General features: G+C 38.6%; 1 protein-coding gene across 16 annotated transcripts in view; it reads left to right on the top strand.

Annotated features, from left to right (window-relative positions):
- Positions 1-13,581, top strand: part of LOC138761158 (protein-tyrosine sulfotransferase 2-like) — an 80,729-nt gene extending 67,148 nt beyond the window's left edge. For all 16 annotated transcript variants that reach the window (XM_069932865.1, XM_069932861.1, XM_069932864.1 and 13 more), the window contains one exon: positions 2,642-13,581. The gene's annotated coding sequence lies outside the window, so the exon portion shown is untranslated. The remainder of the gene's footprint in view (positions 1-2,641) is intronic.
- The last annotated feature ends 5,792 nt before the right edge of the window (positions 13,582-19,373 follow it).

Genomic DNA, 19,373 nt, shown 5'->3' on the forward strand with positions numbered 1-19,373 from the left:
TTCCTGACAGGAAGCAGAAACTCTTAATCCCTGCTAGTCACCTTACTGTGGCTGTGGTTTTATTGAAACACAGAGCCTATTGAAGTCTTGCATAGTTCTGTTTGCTTGAGATCACAAGTAAATTCAAATTGAGAACTATATTCTTGAGTATCCCAATCTATGTAAATTTCTGTCCCTGATGTTCTGTGCAAGTAAGAATGCTGCATTTGGATGATGATAGTTTTTTTCCCCCTTATTTTTCGGTGATATAGCTAATAGGCTAATTGAATCACTAAACTTTCAGACTCGTTGGCTCAGGAGCTATTTTCAACTTGAACGAAGTGTTGGGAGGGATTCTTAATATTATTAAATAGCACCCTCAATATCTTCTATTGCTGATAAATTTAGTTTCTGCCAGGACTAATTGATTATCCCAAATTTGAAAAGTGAGATGAGAAAAACTGCCATTGATTTTAACGGGCTCTGACATCAAAATCTCCAAGAAAATTTAATTCATAAAATATTAAGGGGAAACTGACAACTTTCTGGAGTTTGAGCACAGGATTTTTATGGTCATTACAAGTTAGTGTTCTCAACCTAAGACTTCATGGTTGCGACCTAGACTTGCTCACTGACTACTTATGATGACTGCAAATGTTCAGCTCCATGTGCAGCTCCTTAAGTGGTGAAGCAGTCCAATAAGAATATATTTGTGAGCTACTCAAGTACCAGACAATGACCGTCACCGCTAACAACATCTGTATCATTGAATTCTGTCAAAATAACGTCCTGAGATTCACCATTTACCAGTAAATCAGGCATTTTGGTGCTTATTTTGCCTAATTTCCAAAATCTTTTGTACTATCTACGAGATGAAATTTAATAAAATAACTTGATGCTGGCTTGCATGAGTGCACATCGAATTAACACAATCACACCATAACCTTAAGCATTTCTCCCCTCCACAACTAATTTATCATTGATAGTGTGTACAGTTTAAAAGATTATTGCAACAACACTCAAAGGTTGTCCAAACAACATCCCTCTTTGTATCAAAAAAGAAAGACTACTGACATAAACTGTCAGTAAATAGAGAATGCTTTCACAGAAAATTCATGCTTGGACATTTGTTAGTACTGAAACAAAGTATAAGAATACCCCGCTTTACAAAACTAGAGCACCCCATGAAACCTTTCATAAGCTGTGTGACAGATTGTTATATTGTGTATTTTGATATGTTTTAAAGGAAATAAATGTGGGTTTTATTTAGTGTAGGTCACAAACAAACACTTCACAACACAGATCTCATTTTAAATGCCAGAGCTCTACTCAAGCCAGACATTCCAGGCTCCTAGTGCAATGGAAACTGCTTTGCTGAAGGACTTCACAAGTAGGTTTAATTGGACATGCTGTGGAGTAATGGATTGTTGTTTTGAAAAGCAGCAGATGAACAGACTCAAAAAGATTGGGTCCGGTGCCACAGTCTGTCTGAATGCAGTTTGCTGTTCTAAGACGATCATGTGGTTTTGCAAGCAAAGAGAGAGAAGAGACCAAATAGGCTTTCTCTAAGAGAGAGGAGGAAAAAACTGGTTTCTGCAGCATGGCAAGCTGCCAGATTGTTTGAAACCCCATTTTGAAGATGGGTTGTAAGTTCTGAGTTCAGCCTGTTCAAAGCCCTTGTGGTCCATACAAGAGGAGATGGCTGGCTGTATGATGTTTCGCCTGAGATAAGGGAAACAAAAAAGGAACTCTGTGGTGACCTGAAAGAAAGTGATTATCATCTGAAAAACCCTGAAGAGGGGCATGTTTCTTTGGCAAGACACTGAAGTGGCTGATCGGAAGGAATCAGTTTGTGTGTGTTCAACGAGCAACAAAATCTCTCTCTGAAAACCAACAAGAGCCTTCCTGAGTGGTAACCATTTACATTTCAAGCATCAAAGCTTGGTGAAGATTCATAAATGTTAAATTCTGTGCACAGTATAATAATTGCCTGATACCGGTAAACTTGGAGAAGTGAGAAATGAGATTGGACTGTGAATCAAAGTACTTTTCTGAACTTAGACACACATTACATAAATATCCACTTAGAATTAGAAGGGGGTTAAGTTAATAGTAAGTTAAAGTTTGATCCTGTTTTTATGTTTAAAGAAAATTAAAAATAACTTTTGTTAAAGTAACCATTTGACTTAGCCTTCAATAGCAACAATAAAAATTCACTATATTCGTAAAAGTGAAAACTCGTTCGAATTCTTTCGTAAAAGCAAGTATTCGTAAAATGGGGTAGACCTGGACTAGAATTTGCTGGAAACACTATGACCATTAGATCTGAAGGCATGTGAATAACAGCACCTTAAGAGCAAAAAGGAATGGACAAGAAATGCATATCTTGTCAAGTGTACCCACTTGTGAATGAATTATGAACAAAAATAATGTAAAGCTGCTTTGAAGTTGGCCACAGTTAGCAGTCTACTGCAAGATATGGTGTTGAGTTTCAGTTCTTGCTCCTATAAAAGGCATGTGATTTGTTTCTTTTTAAGTGCACTACTTCTGATCCATCACCAACAGAAATAAAGCTCAAACAAATTTTGCATGCCGAGGAAAGAGCATAAAGGTTTATATAATTTTGATGATTGTTCATTTAATGTAAAATCTTTTTTTTCAGGGACACCAGATTATCTGGCAGACAAAACAGAAAATGAAGAAATGACTGAAAATAGTTTAGATTGGACACAACAAAATCTGCTGATTAACCTTGCATTCATGCAGTGCTGTGTTTGATGTATAATATAAATCTGTGACAATCTTAACTGAATCTTGACATTTTGTGAAGGAAGTTAGTTTAATAATACTTTCTTCCCCAAAGCCAACCTTAATGTTTCCAAGCTAAAGTCATTAATGAAATGATTTGATGTGCATCTTTAGATTGTGAGTAATGTTGAAGTTTCCAGAACATTTTTTAAAAAATTTGGACTTGCTCTCTCCAGTCTGCATTTAATTGAATATAATGCCTTGAGCAGTGCTTTAAGCTGCCAAATTATTTCCAATCACCACTGTGACAATCAAGAATGTGAAACCCTTCAGGTTTTTTGTACTAAATATGTTTAATATTGAATACCAGAGACTACTTGATGAAATATTTCATTAAAACTTGTAGCATATCTTGAGGATGTACACACTGTCAAAAGAATATTCGAACAAAGGGTAAAATTAGCAATTTAGATTCAACAAATGTACCCTGACTTTAGTTTGTCTTAAGATGTCCTATCAAAGTTTTTGTCTTAAATGATTCTCCCATTTTTATTCCAAGTGCTACGTGAGGCAAATCAACCAACCTGGAATTCCAAACAAATTTGCAAAATGCTCCCAAATTGATAAATCTCAATAAGATACTGAGCTGAATGGGACTCCTCTGCATTCAGTAAAGTTCCAGTTATGGCAGCAACCAATTAAAAGCATATGGTAAAAACTTAAGCAATAACATTGATGGAGGCCAATTTCCATAATATAAATGAAGAAACAAGAATGGGAGTAGACATTCAGGCCTCTTGATGATATTCTGTCTCAATACCATATTTCTGCTCTCACATTCCACAGGTGCGCTACTTCTGAATGAAATTACTTCTCCTCATCTTCCACCTAAATGTCTTATCCCTGTGTCCTGAGGTCGTGACCACACCCCTCCCCCCCACATTCTAGACTCCTTAGCCAAGGAAAATATCTTGCCAGCATCCAATCTGTCAATCCCTGTTAGAATTTTGCATTTTTAAATTTAGACATATAGCACGATGATGGGCCATTTTGGCTCACATGTCCATGCCACCTAATTAACCTACACCCCTGGTATGTTTTGAATGGTGGGAGGAATCCAGAGCGCCCCCCGCCCCCCCCCCAAGGAAAACCAATGCAGACATGAGGAGAATGTACAAATTCCTTACAGACAGCCTGGGTTTGAACCCCAGTCCTAATTGCTGGTGCTGCAAAGGCGTTGCACTAACCGCTACGCCAATTGTGCCATTGTGCTTTAATTATTCTCAACTCATTGAATACAGGCAAAGTTAACCTAACCTGATGGGAGGATCATCATCACACAAATCAATCTGGTGAATATTTGTTGCATTCATTGTGTGAGAAATGCATCCTTTCACAGATACTGCTCACAAAGATGAAAGTGTGAAATCACCAAGATCCTGTGTAATTTTAGAAGTGCCATATGATGAAGGATAAACAGATTTTGATACGTTATTCTCAGAAGTAATTTTGTACAAATCTTGTCATTTTACCAGATAACATGGGCTTTGTCAAGATTAAAAGTACTTTTGCAAAGGGCATATTCAATATACAGTTCTAATTTTTCTCTTTAGACAATCCATTTTTTTTTAAATTTATTCATTCTTTCAGGGATCATTATTTGAGGTTGGTATGTAAAGCGTGTTCAAGTATATTTGAGAAGTAAAAACTCTACCAATCCATCTTTATTATAGTCATCAGTCCCATTCAGCTCAGATTATCATTGAAATTTATGAATAGTTGGAAGATCAAGTAGGTTCAGAGGTTTGCAATTGATTTTTTTTTGTCTTGGAAGAATTTTCCTGGAAGAAATAGCTGAATTCTAATTTTCTTAATTTTAGGCATACAGCACAGGAACAGGCCCTTCTGGGCTATGAATCTATGATATTCAAATACCACAACCTACCTGCAACTCCCATACATTTTTTTTTGAAGGGTGAGAAAAATCTGTCTCATGCGGAGGAAACCCATGCAAACATGGGGAGAACATACAAACTCCTATTCAAACCCAGCTCACAGGTGCTGTAACAGCATTGTGCTAATAACCATGCTACAAACTTTGTTCACCAATTAAGTCATGCTACCTAGCCTCTAACTCATTTATCCTTAAAATATTAACACTTCTGCAATCCCATTTCATCATTTTTTTTGCCAAATAAGACTGAAAATTTCTGTTTATAGAATGCAATTAGTTACTAGCTGGAACTGGTCATTTATCCATTCATCAAATGTTGAATACTTTAATTCCTCATTATTTTGATAATGCTATTCAGTACTTCACATTTGTTTGCCATAACTTTAACATCAACATTGCTGCTTTCTTCAGAGAAGACTGTCTCAGAATATTCATTGAGATCCTTCTCATGTCCTCCATCTCCATACACCATTTTTCCATGGTTATCCTTTTGCTTTCTATGTACAACTTTGAAGTTTCTTAATTTTGCTTACTGTAATTTTTTCATGTCCTCTCTTCATTGTTTCCCTTTCAATTTCACTCTTGCCCTATGAGGTGCATGGAGCCTGGTGTAAACTTGCATGTTCACCTTCTACTCTTGCATCTTGACAACAAGGAAACTAGATCTGATTGTCCCATCTTTGTGGGAAAGCATATATCTTTAATCTGGTATTTAATTTCTAATGTTTCTCTTGGCTCTGAAAATAATTTAACCTCAAATTGCTGTATCCAGTCTGCTTTTACTGAATCATTTTCAGTATTATAAAATTGGCCTTCTACCAATTTAGTACTCTTCTCTTTTCCAAATGTAGCTATTGCATAAGAACTTCTCTAATTGTTGCATTGACCACTAGCCCAGCTTAATTCTCAAAGATTAAACCCAATATTGTATTAACTATTAAATACAGTACATTTGTATTCCCAAGGAAATTGTCCAAAGTATGATTTTTTTTCTCTCTCCCCATAATATGAACCCTTGACAAAGAAAATAACAAATCTGTTGTTTTTATTGTATGTACCATATATTTTGGCAAATAGAATGACCCTTGAAGCACCTAAAAAACGAGGGTCTTATAGGCCAGATACAAAAACATGACCTTAAAATTCAACTGAAAATATCATTTGATTAGTTCCACAACCCACTCAAGTCAAGTCACTTTTATTTGTCATTCATACCATGCATTGCACAGAAAAGATTAGATAGCGTTTCTCCAAGACCATGGAGCAGATTTACATAAATAGAAGTTAAAATATTAAGGCATGTACAATAAAAGTTTACAGACCCCACCCTACAATAAATTTTTAAGCCACCAGTATATTAAAAAGTTTTTTTCTTAATTAAAAAAAAATCTAGAATCCTTCAAAATCACTATCATCGTCTGAGGCAAAGAACTTGGCAAGCATATCTGGTGTCTCATTGTTCACACTATCATAATACGGGTCCCAGTCTGAATCGGATGAGTTGGCTACCATTTCGTCGTCAGTGCCCCACAATAAATCACCCTCCATACTATTCATTGCACTAGAGATACTGCACTGTTTGAAAATTTTTATTACAGTCTTTACTTTCACTTTATCCCATGCTTTGATCACAAGTGATGCACCACACATTACCCTTTCTTTTATGAAGGATTTTTCAGCATTCGTCATCCAATTATTCCATTCTTCACACACATGATCTTTAAATGACTTGTTCAAGCAGACACCTTGTGGTTGCAATTGAGAAGTCAAACCACCTGGTTTAACAGCAATCGTACTATTATTTAGTGCTAATCCATTTTTAGTGTTATCAGTTAAATGGCTGCGAAAACTCTGTTCCTTGTGTATACTTTCTTTGGCACCTGTTCCACACATTGTCTGTCTATAGTTTTACACCACTTCCATCCATCCATTGTTTTTCATGAAAATGTACAAAAACACCTACTGGGAATTTTATTTTAGATTTAATTTTGCACTTGAAAATGACAATGGGTTTTAACTTCGTACCATTGATCTGGTCCATTCATGGCCTGTATTTCTGGCTTGCATAGTTTTCACACCATTTTATTGCCAATCACGTCAAAATTCATGGTGGGGGTGGGTTCATCTATGTTTCCAATATTTGACAATGGAAACTGGTGTTTCTGCCACTGATGTATAATGAACTGGTGAAGACTGATAATTTTATGATCAAGATCTTTTGGTAGTTTCTGAGCAATTTTTTTTTGTTGTATTACCAGATTTTTCATGTTCATGAAACGGCTGCACCAGCCTACTGTAAAATCTCTACAGTGTTCTGGGTTTGACCCTACATATGCTCTGATTTTATTTCTTGTGGCAGCAATCTTGCCTCTGTTCAAGTACCCATTCTGCAATGTGATTTTCTAACTCTGGCCAACAAATAGTTCCTTTTCTCATCAAACAATATTTGTTTGGTATTTTTCTTAAAACATCTTCATTCTTTCTCCACTCTCTTACCATCTTTTCAGTTATGATAAATGTCCTTGAAGCAGCACAGTTGGTAGATTCCTTGGCCACTAAAATGACTTTTAACTTAAAAAGTTGCTTCATACTTTCTTCATTTTGCTGGAGGCTCCAAGATAACACCCACCTGGCCACGTCCAAAAGCTCAGTCAACACGTGTATTTTTGAGGGGCTGTCTTATATACCCAATTATATGATAAAACCATGAAATTCAGGCTGAAATTGGGGGCCTACCTTATCTGAAGGTCATCTTATACACAAATATACTGTAGTTATTTTTAACACATAAATTCTATAAAAGTATTTTTATTCTGTGCTCATTTTTTTTGGCAGTCATTCTTCCTTGAGGGAAAATTTGAATCCTTAAACTACTATAAAATGAGGATACACTGTACTGACTAAAGTTCTCGAAAATGCAAAAATAACTCTGCTTTCTACATCTTTTAGATTGGATGCATTCCAATTAGATTTAGAGTAAATTAAATGCTCCATCATAACTCCTAGTCATTTGCACTTGAGTGAAATTTGCTGTCAATGGTGCCTAACCTGCTGAGTTCCTCGAGCAGTTTATTTTTTGCCCTCCTTTTTGATCTTGTAATATATTTCTCCTCACAACTATCACAAGATAAAGGAACAAAAGTAGGCAATTCGGCGAATTAAGGCTTCTTTGCCCTCCATGAGTTAAACCATTCTTGTATCTCATTCCAATTTCTGGCCTTTTCTCCATATCCTTTGATACTTGACTAATTAAATACCTATCAATCTCTTCCTTAATCTTCTCCAATGATCGGGCCTACAGAGCTATATGTGGTAATGAATTCCACAAATCCATGACCCTCTGGCTAAAGGAAATACTCATCTGTTTTAAATGGGTACCCTCTAATTGTAAGACTGTGCCCTCTTGTCCAGGACTCACCCACCAAGGGAAACAAATTATTCACATATACTCTGTCTAATCCTTTCAGTAATCGAAATGTTTCTGTGAGATCCCCTTCACTCTTCTACACTCCAATGAATACAGTCCAAGAGCCAATAAATACTCTTCCTATGTTACCCCTTGCATTCCAGGAATCATTCTTGTAAATCTCTAAACTTTCCATCATTACATCCCTTCTAAGATAAGGGGCCTAAAACTGCACACAGTACTCCAAATGAGGTCTCACCGGTGCACCATAGAACCTCATCAACACCTCCTTACTCTTATACACTATTCCTCGTGAAATGAATGCCAACATTGCATTCGCTTTTTTTTTTACTGCTGATCCAACCTGGTGGTTAATCTTTCGGGTATCCTGCACGGGGACCCCCAAGTCACTATGCACTTCTGAATTTTGAATCCCCCCCCCATCTAAATAATATTCTGTCTTTATTTCTTCCAAAATGTATAACCATGCATTTCTCAGCATTGCATCTCATTTGCCATTTCTTTGCCCACTTTTCTAAACTGTCCAAATCTCTGCAACCTTTTGGATTCTTCAACACTTCCTGCTCCTCCACCCTTGGTGTCATCCTCATATCTTAGCCAAAAAAACATTTAATCCATAATCTAAATCTTAAATATACATTGTAAAAAGCAGTGGCCCCAATATTGACCCCTGCAGAATACCACTAGTAACTGGCAACCAACCAGAGCAGTATCCCTTTATTCCTGCCCTATCAGCCAATGCTATAGACGACACTTTCCTTATTCTAATATTTCCTAATTTTAGAGTATCATCTTCCAAAGAGTGAGCTGTGATATCCCAAATTCAGATCTCTTTAATCCAACAGATCAAACCCTGTGGCTATTACTTTATGTAGTATTAATTCATTGATAGAACAGATAAACATTTTGTATAGCTTCGCAACAAGACTTTCATAACGATGAATAAAGTATTAACTATGATAGCGATACAGAGGATATATAGAGATATAAACAGCTTTTAAAGAGGTACAAATTCAAAGAAAAATTTCTCATGCTCAGGCTTCCTTCACATCTTGGAGAATAATGAACAAGCCGTTGGTGGGCAGATATGACATATTACATCATAGTCACTATGGTAACACTACAAACAATAGTTATCTTAAGCAGAGGCACAAAATTAACTAAGAATCAAAAATACAAGGATTTAACTTTTACAAATGCTCCACCCAATCTAGTATCTTCCTATAATTCCATGGGCACTCATTTAGCATCCTCTTATGCGAAACCTTGCCTGCCTGTCCCACATCGGACTTGTCAGTCACCAAAGAGCCTGCAGCAGACGTGGACATACCCCTCCATAAATCTTCGTCCGCGAAGCCAAGCCAAACCCATGCGAAACCTTATCAAAGGCCTTTGGATGCCACCTCAAGGTATTTCATAACCTCATGACTCCAATAACTTTCCAACTACCAGTCAGACTAATAGGCCTGTAATTTTCTTTTGTCTGCTTCCTTGCTTTCTTAAACAGTGGAACTAAATTTGTGACCTTCCAGTCCTCTGGAACCATGCCTTATTGATTCCTGCAAATTCATTTCCAATGCTCCCACAATCTTTAAAGCCACCTCCTTCAGAACCCGTGGGTGCACCTCATCCAGGAGACTTATCTATCTGTAGTCCATTTAGTTTACCAAGCACTTTCTTGTAATCTTGACTGTACTTCTATTCCCTGAGACCTATTGCTAATGTCTTCTACAGTGAAGACTGCAATACTCATTTAGTTCTCTGCCATCTCCCATTATAATTTCTCCAGCATCATTTTCAACCAGTCCTGTATCTAACCATGCCCTCATATTTTAAAAAAAACTCTTAGTACCCTTTTGTATGTTATTTGCCAACTTCCTTTCATAATTCATTTTTTAATTTCCTAATGACTTTCTTAGTTTCTGCAAGTTTTAAAAAAAGTTTTCCAGTCTTCTGGTTTCCCACTAATTTTTCCTTCCTTGATGCCCTCCATATCACTTTTAGTTTAGCCTTAACCTCTCTTGTCAGCCACATTTATGCCATTTTTCCATTAATAATTTTCTTTTTTCTTGGAATATATCTATCCTGCACTTTCCTTATTTCTTGTTGAAATATCATCCAATCAACTTGGGCCAGTTCCTCTCTCATACCACTGTAATTTCCTTTGTTCCATTGAAGTATTGACAGAATTGATATCAGCTTGTTCTTTACAAATTTGGAACTGAACTCGATCATATTATAATCACTACTTCCAAAGGGTTCCATTACCTTTAGTTCCCTAATCATCTCAGGTTCATAACATAGCACCCAATCCAAAACTGCCAATCCCCAGGTGGGCTTATTGACAAGCTGCTCCAAAAAGCCATCCTGTAGCCATTCTACAATCTCACTCTCCTGAGATCCATTACTTTGCTGACTTACCCAATCTCCTTTCATGTTAAAATCCCCCATAATTATTTTGACATTTTCCTTCTGACATGCTTTTTCTATTTCCAGCTGTAACTTGTAGTCCACCTCTGCTGTTTATATAACTGCTATTTATGGTGCTTTTACGCTTGCCATTTCTTAACTCAAACCATAAGGATTCTACATCTTCTGAACCTAAGTCCCTTCTTTCTAGTAATTTAATATCATTACTTATCATCAGGGTCACACCACCCCTCTACCTAGCTGCCTATCTTTCTTAAACACTATATACCCTTGGGCATTCAGGTTCTAATCAAATCTGTCATTAAGCTATGTCTCGGTGATGGCCACAATGTCATATCTTTAATCTGTAGCTGTACAACAAGGTCATCTACTTTAATTCTAATGCTATGTGAATTTAAGTACAGTACACCTAGACCAATATCTTACCGATTTTGCTGTATTTCTATTGCACAACAAATTATCCTGTCTTTTCACCTGCCTGTCCTTTTTGCCATCTTTGCTGCACAGTATCTGACTTTTTTCTATTTTCCTCTTTCTCGACCCGAGCACCCACTGCCATCTTAGTTTAAACCCTCCCTAATAGCTGTATTAAACATCCCCATCAGGATATTGGTATCCTTTGAGTTCAGGTGTATCACATCCTTTTTGTATAGGTCATACCTCCCCAAAATAGACCCCAATGATCCAAGAACTTGAAACCCTGCCTCCTGCACCAGTCTCTTAGCCACATATCCTGGCACCAGGGAGGCAACACAACTAGATTCTTTTTTAAACAATATTGTTTCCTTTTGTTATTTCCCTTCTAATCAGTAAACCATATAATTGGACATGTTAATCTTTTCATCTTTGCTCTAATTTACATTTCTATTATAGTTCTAATTTCACACTTCAGCTCTTATCTATAATCTTTCATTCCAAATCAGTTTTGTATTTTGTTCCAGAGCTGTTTGTTCTTTTTAAAATATAGAGACTTAAAACTATATAGTTGAATGATGCATGACCAGGTTCTAAACAGCATAGTGCTATTAAATTCCATATCCCTAAAAATAAATCCCTGTGCTTTTACGTGCTTTCAATTCCTTTGCAGAGCTTTTATTGTTGTTTTTTCCCAGCTATCCCTCATTTTGTTTTCTAAATTGTGGGAACATTTCAATTTTTCCAATTATAATACAGCAGATTGCATTAATCTGTGTGAAGTCTGTTTGACCTCTAACTACTCAATCCATCTCTAGTTTTCAAAGCTTAATGATTTTCCAAAGCTCCTACCTTTGGTTACAGGTCCTACTTACAAAATGATAGAAGAAAACAAAGTTAACCTTCATTTAAGAAGTTAAATTTGTTTCTTTCTGTAAACCGTCTGATTGTTGAGTATTGAAATGTTTTGTGCAGTTTCAAATTATAATTGTAAGATATCAAAAAATAAAATCTTTTTGCCACCGAGTCAAATGGAGTAAAAACGGTCTGCCAAAACATTTTTTAAAAACTTTGATCTCTAAATTAAACTTAATTAGGTCAGACATGTTTCAAATATTTACTAAAGCCTTTAATATGCAGTATAACTGTCTTTTGTTTTCCTTTCTCCTTGCCTTTGTAAATTTCTTTAATGTATAACTGTCTTAAAGGTTTTCCTTTCTCCTTTCCTTTGCCTGTCCTACTTTCTTTTAAAAGCAACATGATTGCTTCAACAGATTGTAAACTGGCCTTTCATCTGAGTACCTTGAGTTTTAGACTGTCTAGACAGACGGGATGAAAGTCTTTTTTTCACTTAGCACTGGATTCAATTTGTTTGGTAGTCTCTGGCAATTCTTAGAGGACAGGAGTTCATAGTGCAACATTTTTCTAAATGTTTTTATTTGTCACTCTTAGTCAGGATAGAAGATTGCTGCCTTAGTAAAACATGCAGTGCTCTGTTTAATCTAATGCATTGTACAGGTAAAGTAGAAGGAATTTTGTTCTTCAAATAATTTATCAGAAGTGCATGATTTTAATACAGGTTGCCCAAAACAAATTTGCCAAGAAATTGTATGGCTGTTTTTCAGGACCACATGATTGAAATTTTGCTGTAACTTGCTTAAATTGCAAAAATTCAGCTAAACTGCCAATTGAAATCCAGTTTTGGTGTAATTTAATTCATTGTACATATGGAGAGACATCATCAATGGCACAAAGCTCGTATGTAGTGGTGGCAACTGAAAATGGGGCATATTTTCATTTAGAAAGATCATTGCTACTGTCAACAAAATATTTATAATTATGCTCTATATACTGCAACTTAAGGAGAACCTCATTTATATTTTGTTTTCATGAACTGGAGGCAACTGCAATGTACTAGACTGACTTTGGATGAGGTATAAAATCATCATTTATTGTTATCCATTTGAGATGTTACTGTTGAATGTAGAAATTAGAGCTATGTTAACCAGGGTAAGATAGTCAAGCCTGGAAATCATGAACAAGGAGATTCAAGAATGTTTAGGGAACAATAGCCCTACTCCGGTTCAGTGAGGAATGTAATAAAAAAGTTTTTTTTTATTTTAAGTCAGTCATGACACATTTGCAACAACCTGAGAATGGAACACCTTGTATGCACCTTCCGTGTAAAGAGCTCCAATGTCATTACAAACTTGAATTTCTTCGATTTCAGATCATTCTGGGCAGAAGCTGGTAACTTACTCAAATATCCAAGTGTGCTCTACATGAGGAAATGAAAGTTATTGAATTGCAGAAAGATGATGAATTACAGGCTTCCTTGTATATTTGAGAGTAATCAACGCCACTTCATAAAATTTCTTATAACGGGTGACATAACTGGAATTTTCAGAATATTGTGGAGGCTAATTATTGGAGATATATAAAGAGGGGCTAGATAATTTTTTTTTAAAGATCAGAGAATTGAGGATTATGGGAAACAGGCACAGAATAGGTGCTGAGGCCTAGGGCAGATCAGCCAGGATCATAATTAGTGACAGGCTTCAGAGACCAGATAAGGTTTATTGCGTGTGTATCATTTAGTACGACATATTAAAAACCACATGAATTATGAGAGCTGCCACTCTGTGTCAACTCACTTTTTATTGGGAAAAATTGTCAAGATCAATGCCATCTATCTGTCACAGACACAGAATTAAGAGGTCAGCTATTCAGGACTGATACAAATTGATTTCTTCTTGAAAATGTTCGTGACATTTTGGAATTTTCTTCTAAAGGGATAGTGGAGGTTCAGTCACTGAATATTCAAGACCAAGATTAATCCGGTTTTTCAATGTGAAGAATGGAGTTTGTGCAGGAATGTGGCCTTGAAGTCAAGGGTGAGGTACAATCAAACTGAATGATGTTCTGGGAGTCAGATGGACTATTGCTATTTTTTATGTACTTTCTTGGTTTTTAACTGAGCTGCAGTTATTGGGAGTTCCACATATTTATGCGTAAATGTTGTAGAATTACCAGAAGCATTATGAAAAAAGCCACTTTGGTACTCCAGTGGCTGGACCCTTCTGGGTGACCTTGGCTTTCATAAAGTCTGAACCAAATAAAATCTGATCATGCATCTGCCAGAAAACTTGTTTCATCCTATAACAATTCCATTTTTATTTTTGAGGTGGAAGGTTATCTCTGTGATGTATTTGTGAGCTTGTACAATAAATGAAAGATGAAATTTTCAAAGAAAAGTTTAATTGAAATAGGCTGAGATTATCTGAAAATATTTTAATAGGTGCCTTGGGAGGAGGTGTAAAGGTTGTACATTATTTGTTTTTTGCTTTTTGTTTAGTTTTCCAGAATTTATTTTGAATATGGTCAGCCAAGCCAAAAAGACACAATGTGGACTAGGTAAAGAGTAAACATCTTGGAAGAAAGGTAAATGGAAGGAAACTGGAGGAAGAACTCTGGGACAATGGATGAAACAACTAAATTTTTAAGTTCTAATGTTAATGGTTTAAATGGATGGTGAAGAGGAAGAGAGTCTTGGCACACATTTTAAAAATGCAGGTGGATGTGGCTTTTTTACAAGTTGCCAATCTTTCGAGTAGTAATCATCAAAAATTAAGTAAGGGTTAGGTGGGGCACGTAATAGTGTCCTTTAATTCCAAGGCGAGGGGAGTAGCTATTTTAATAGGGAAAAATGTTCCAGTGAAAGTGGAAGACTTGGTCATAGACCCAGTGGGAAGATTTGTAATATATTCAGAATCCTGGACAATAATTAATATATACACCCCCAATTTTGACCATGAAAATTTTATACAAAGTGTCTTTTTACATTTGGCAGAAGGGTGGGAAAATGTCTTAATTGGAGGGGATTTCAACTTAAGCCACAAACAACGAGGGTGAGGGATTATTTCTTCAACTCAAAGCAACCTGTTCCTTATTCGAGAAATGATTTATTTCTAGCCTTGACCCAGCTCGAGGGTAGGATTGTGTAAACTGAGTATGCAGCAAGGCTATTATCAGATCATTCACCTTTGACTTTAACTATTGTCATGCCAGACAAACAAGCTATGGCATACAGGTGAATCCTTAATTCATTGCTATTGAGAAAACCAGAATGTTGTAGTTACATTAGAGCTCAAATAGAAATATTTTGCTAGGCAAACTGTACTTCTACTGCTGAAAAATTTCTGATATGGGATACATTAAAAGCCTAGTTGAGAGGTCAGATAGTTGGATATATACTAAAGGAGGTTAATGAATAGGAACAAAAGATAACGCAGTTGGAAAAAGGCTACCAAAAATCAGGCTCTGAGGAAAAATATAGAACGTTAACAAATAAAAAGCTCAATTACAACACTATGCAAACTTATAAGATGGAAAAGCGATATTAAGATCAAAGCAAAGGTACTACGAGCCAGAGGAAAGAGCCCATCTGTCTTGGCAGATGAGGGTAGAACAAACCACAAGGACAATTAATGTGATTCAAAAAGAAATAAAAAGGATTCCATGCAAACTGAAGGAAATAAATGAAGCATTTATGCAATTTTACATGCAATTGTATAAATCTGAGTCAATAGGTGACTGCAAAAATTGAGGAATTCTTGTCTAGTTTGGACATCAAATTTAGAGCCTGAGGAGCAGGAAGAATTGGATATTTCCTTCTCTGAGGAAGAAGTAGTAAAAGCACTGAGCTCGCTACAAATTCATCAATTTCCAGGGGAGGATGGTTTCCCTCCTGAATTTTACAAAGAGCTGAAGGACCTTTTGATGGCATTTTCATGGACATGGTGCAACAGGCGGCTGAGACCCATACTCTGCCGGAGACCTTCTCGATGGCAATAATTAAGGATATCCCCAAAAAGGATAAGGATCCATTGAAGGCGTCTTATATACTAATCTCACTTCTGAATACAGATTATAAAATTATAGCCAAAGCTCTGGCAAACAGACTTCCAAACAAACCCAGATCAGATGGGTTTCATACAGAAAAGGGAAATGGCAGACAATATAAGTAGATTACTTAATATAATACATCTGGCACATTCAAGGGTGGATCCAAGCATAGCTGTGCCCCTAGATGCAGAAAAAGCCTTTGACTGGAGTGGGATTTATTTGTTAAAAGTGCTGGTGTGGTGGTCCACATAGTTGATGTACAGGCAATCCTGCTTCATGTGTTACGCACACATCAATGGAGCAGCCACATCAATGCAGCAACCGCATCAAAGATAACGCTGCATAGTTTCTTTTCCAGCAGAAGCTCAGCGCCCGCATAATGTGCAGGCAGCATGTTTGCATCACAATGACGCGGTTTCCGGCACGTGGGAGCTGGAGCTAAAAAAGCCTTAAAATGGCAGTGCGCTAGACACGATAAAGTTCATGAGTTCTGACGAACCCACTGACTGCCAGTTTCGTTCATTTGTTTAGTTAGCTCACACACTACATTTGTGACCCTAACAGGTTCAAATGTTTTTGGACTCCTCAGCACGGACGCTGAAACAGTATGCTCCGTATTGTTAAATCTACCCACCTTCTGGACACTCCCACCTCTGCATATGGTTTAGACAAGCAGAGGCACAGTTCCAGATTAAACAGATCTCTTCCGACTCCACCAAATATTACCATGTAGTCAGCTCCTTGGACCAGAAAACCACAGCCAAAGTAAATGACCTCATACAGAATCCACCAGAGGAAGGTAGATACAACACATTACTCATCAGCACGTACAGGCTCTCCAGACGCAAGCCAGGCTCATACACCTGGATGGCCTGGAGGACAGGACACTATCCACCTTCATGGATGAGAAGCTCATTCTGGCAGAGGGTCATTAACAATGCTTCATGTCAGAGCAGGCATTTCTAGAATAGCTGCCTGATGACATTCAGCTGCTGCTGGTGGATATAACGACCCCAGAAAGGTCACTGCCAAAGCAGATGTTCTTTGGCAGACCAAATGAGTCCATCATCAGTCAGCTGACCAGATCTCAGGCAGAGCCACAGACCAAACCCCACCCATCCCGAGAACAACAATGCCCCCGCAAGTTGACCAAGGGAGCAGACAGCAAATGGCGTTTCTACCACTGAGGGTGAGGGATAGATGCCCGTAAATGCAGACAGCCCTGGGCATTTCCAGGAAACGCCATGGCCATTTGCCGCTGATGGCTTTGGCGGCTGGCCACCCAGGCACCCTCCTCCACGTTAGTGATAAAATCTTGGGCCACAGGTTTCTCGTTGACACTGGTGCATCATCCCACCAACAGCACTCGAAACACGAACAAGAAACCGTGGCCCTACCTTGCGAGCAGCCAACAACAACCTGATAAAGACTTTCAGGAAATGATGAGTGGCAGTGTGGTTAGGAGATGAGACTTTCAACTGAGATTACACACTCGCATCAGTGGAAAAACCACTCCTAGGTGCGAATTTCTTGAGGGCACAAAGCCTGTTAACTGACCTAAAGGACAAATGGTCGGTGCATGCTGAAACTTTCTAGACTTTCCCTCTTGGAGAAGCCAGAATATCAGCCCCTCAACTGGCCTTGTTCACGTCCTCCACCAAATACAGCTGCATTTTGGCTGAATTCCCATCCATCCTCAGGCCCCAATTTACCGTTGCCATGCTGAAGAATGGTGTCCAACACCAAATCACCACCCAGGGGCAACCCCTGCATTCATGCGCTTGACAGATACCTCCAGATAAGCTGCCCCTGGGCTTCACCGTTACACATGGTCCTGAAAGCCTTTGGCGGTTGACAATCATGCAGAAACTATAGGTGCCTCAACAATTCCACCACTCCAGACTGCTATCCTGTCACCTACATCCAGGATTTCACCACCAACCTACAAGGAGCTCAGGTCTTCTCCAAAGTCAACCTGGTGTGCAATTATCACCAGATCCCCATACGCCTCGACAACATCAAGAAGACAGCCATAATTACTCCTTTTGACCTCTTCATACGCATGTCTTTCGGCCTCAAGAATGTGGTATGTAGAAAAAAACGTTCCAGTGCTTCATGGATGCGGGTGGCATGGATTTGGATTTCCTGTTCATCTATCTGAGTGACATCCTCATCGCAAGCAAGGATTGGCAGGAACACATTTCCCACCTGTGCCAGTTGTACTCCTCACCTGTAAGTTTGGCCTCACTGTCAACCTGGCCAAATGCCAGTTTGGATTGGAGGTCATCGACTTCCTGGGCCATAGGATCACCAGGGTTAGTCGCAGCATCGCTACCAAGAAAAGTGGATTCCATTCACCAATTCACCAGGCCTAACACGGTAAAAGGCCTGCAGAAATTCGTGGGTATGGTTAATTTTTACAACCTTTTCATCCCAACAGCCGCCAGCATCATGCGCCCACCCTTTGTGATGGTTGCAACGAAGAAGGACCAGCATGGGATGACGAGGCTGCAGCAGCTTTCCAACATACCAAAGATGCCCTAGCCAACGCCACATTCCTTGACACTCAAGGACAGATATCCACACCGCCCTAACTGTCAATGCTTCGAGCACTGCGATTGGGGGAGTACTCAAATAGCTCGTGGATGGCCACTGGAGACCCCTGGCATTTTTCAGCTGACACTTGTGCCCTTGAGAACTGAAATACAGTGCTTTTGACAGGGGACTAGTAGCACTTTACCTCGCAATGCAGCATTTTCGATACTTCCTGGAGGAAGTCTTCATGGACCATAAGCCTTTAACTTTAGCATTTTTGAAGGTTTCAGAACGCTGGTCAGCCCGTCAACAGCACTACCTCCCCTACATCTCTGAGTTCACAACAAACATCTGACACCTCTCAGGGAAAGACAATGTAGTGGCGGACATCCTTTCCAGTCCTGCCCTTGGAGCTTGCACAAGCCCAACAGGTGGATGCCAAAACTCATGCTTTCCATACCACCATCACCGGCTTACAGCTGCAGGACATACAACTGGGTCAAGGTGACAGGACCCTATTCTGTGACGTATCCACAGGCCACTTCCAATCCATAATACCTGTTCTGTGGAGGAAGATGGCATTTGATACCCAGCCCTCCATCAAAACCACAGTCCTCATGGTTTCCTCTCATTTCGTATGGCATGGCTTGTGAAAACAGATCAGTGAATGGGGACGGATGTGCACACACTTTCAGGTGGCCAAGGTTCGCAGTCACACTAAGATATCCATCCAGCAGTTCAAAACGCCGACCTGCAGATTGCCCATTTCCATGTCGACATCGTGGGGCCCCTACCAGTCTACCGTTACCTCCTCACTATCATCGACCAGTTTACCAAATGGCCTGAGGCTGTCCCTATTACTGAAACCACAGCTGACTCCACCAGAGCCTTGCTGTCCATGTGGGTATCTCATTTTGGCATCCCAGTACATTTAACCACAGACCAAGGTTCCCAGTTCACTTCAGCCCTTTGGTCAGAAGT

This window comes from Narcine bancroftii, chromosome 4 (genome assembly GCF_036971445.1).
Source record: "Narcine bancroftii isolate sNarBan1 chromosome 4, sNarBan1.hap1, whole genome shotgun sequence".
Classification (NCBI taxonomy): Eukaryota; Metazoa; Chordata; class Chondrichthyes; order Torpediniformes; family Narcinidae; genus Narcine; species Narcine bancroftii.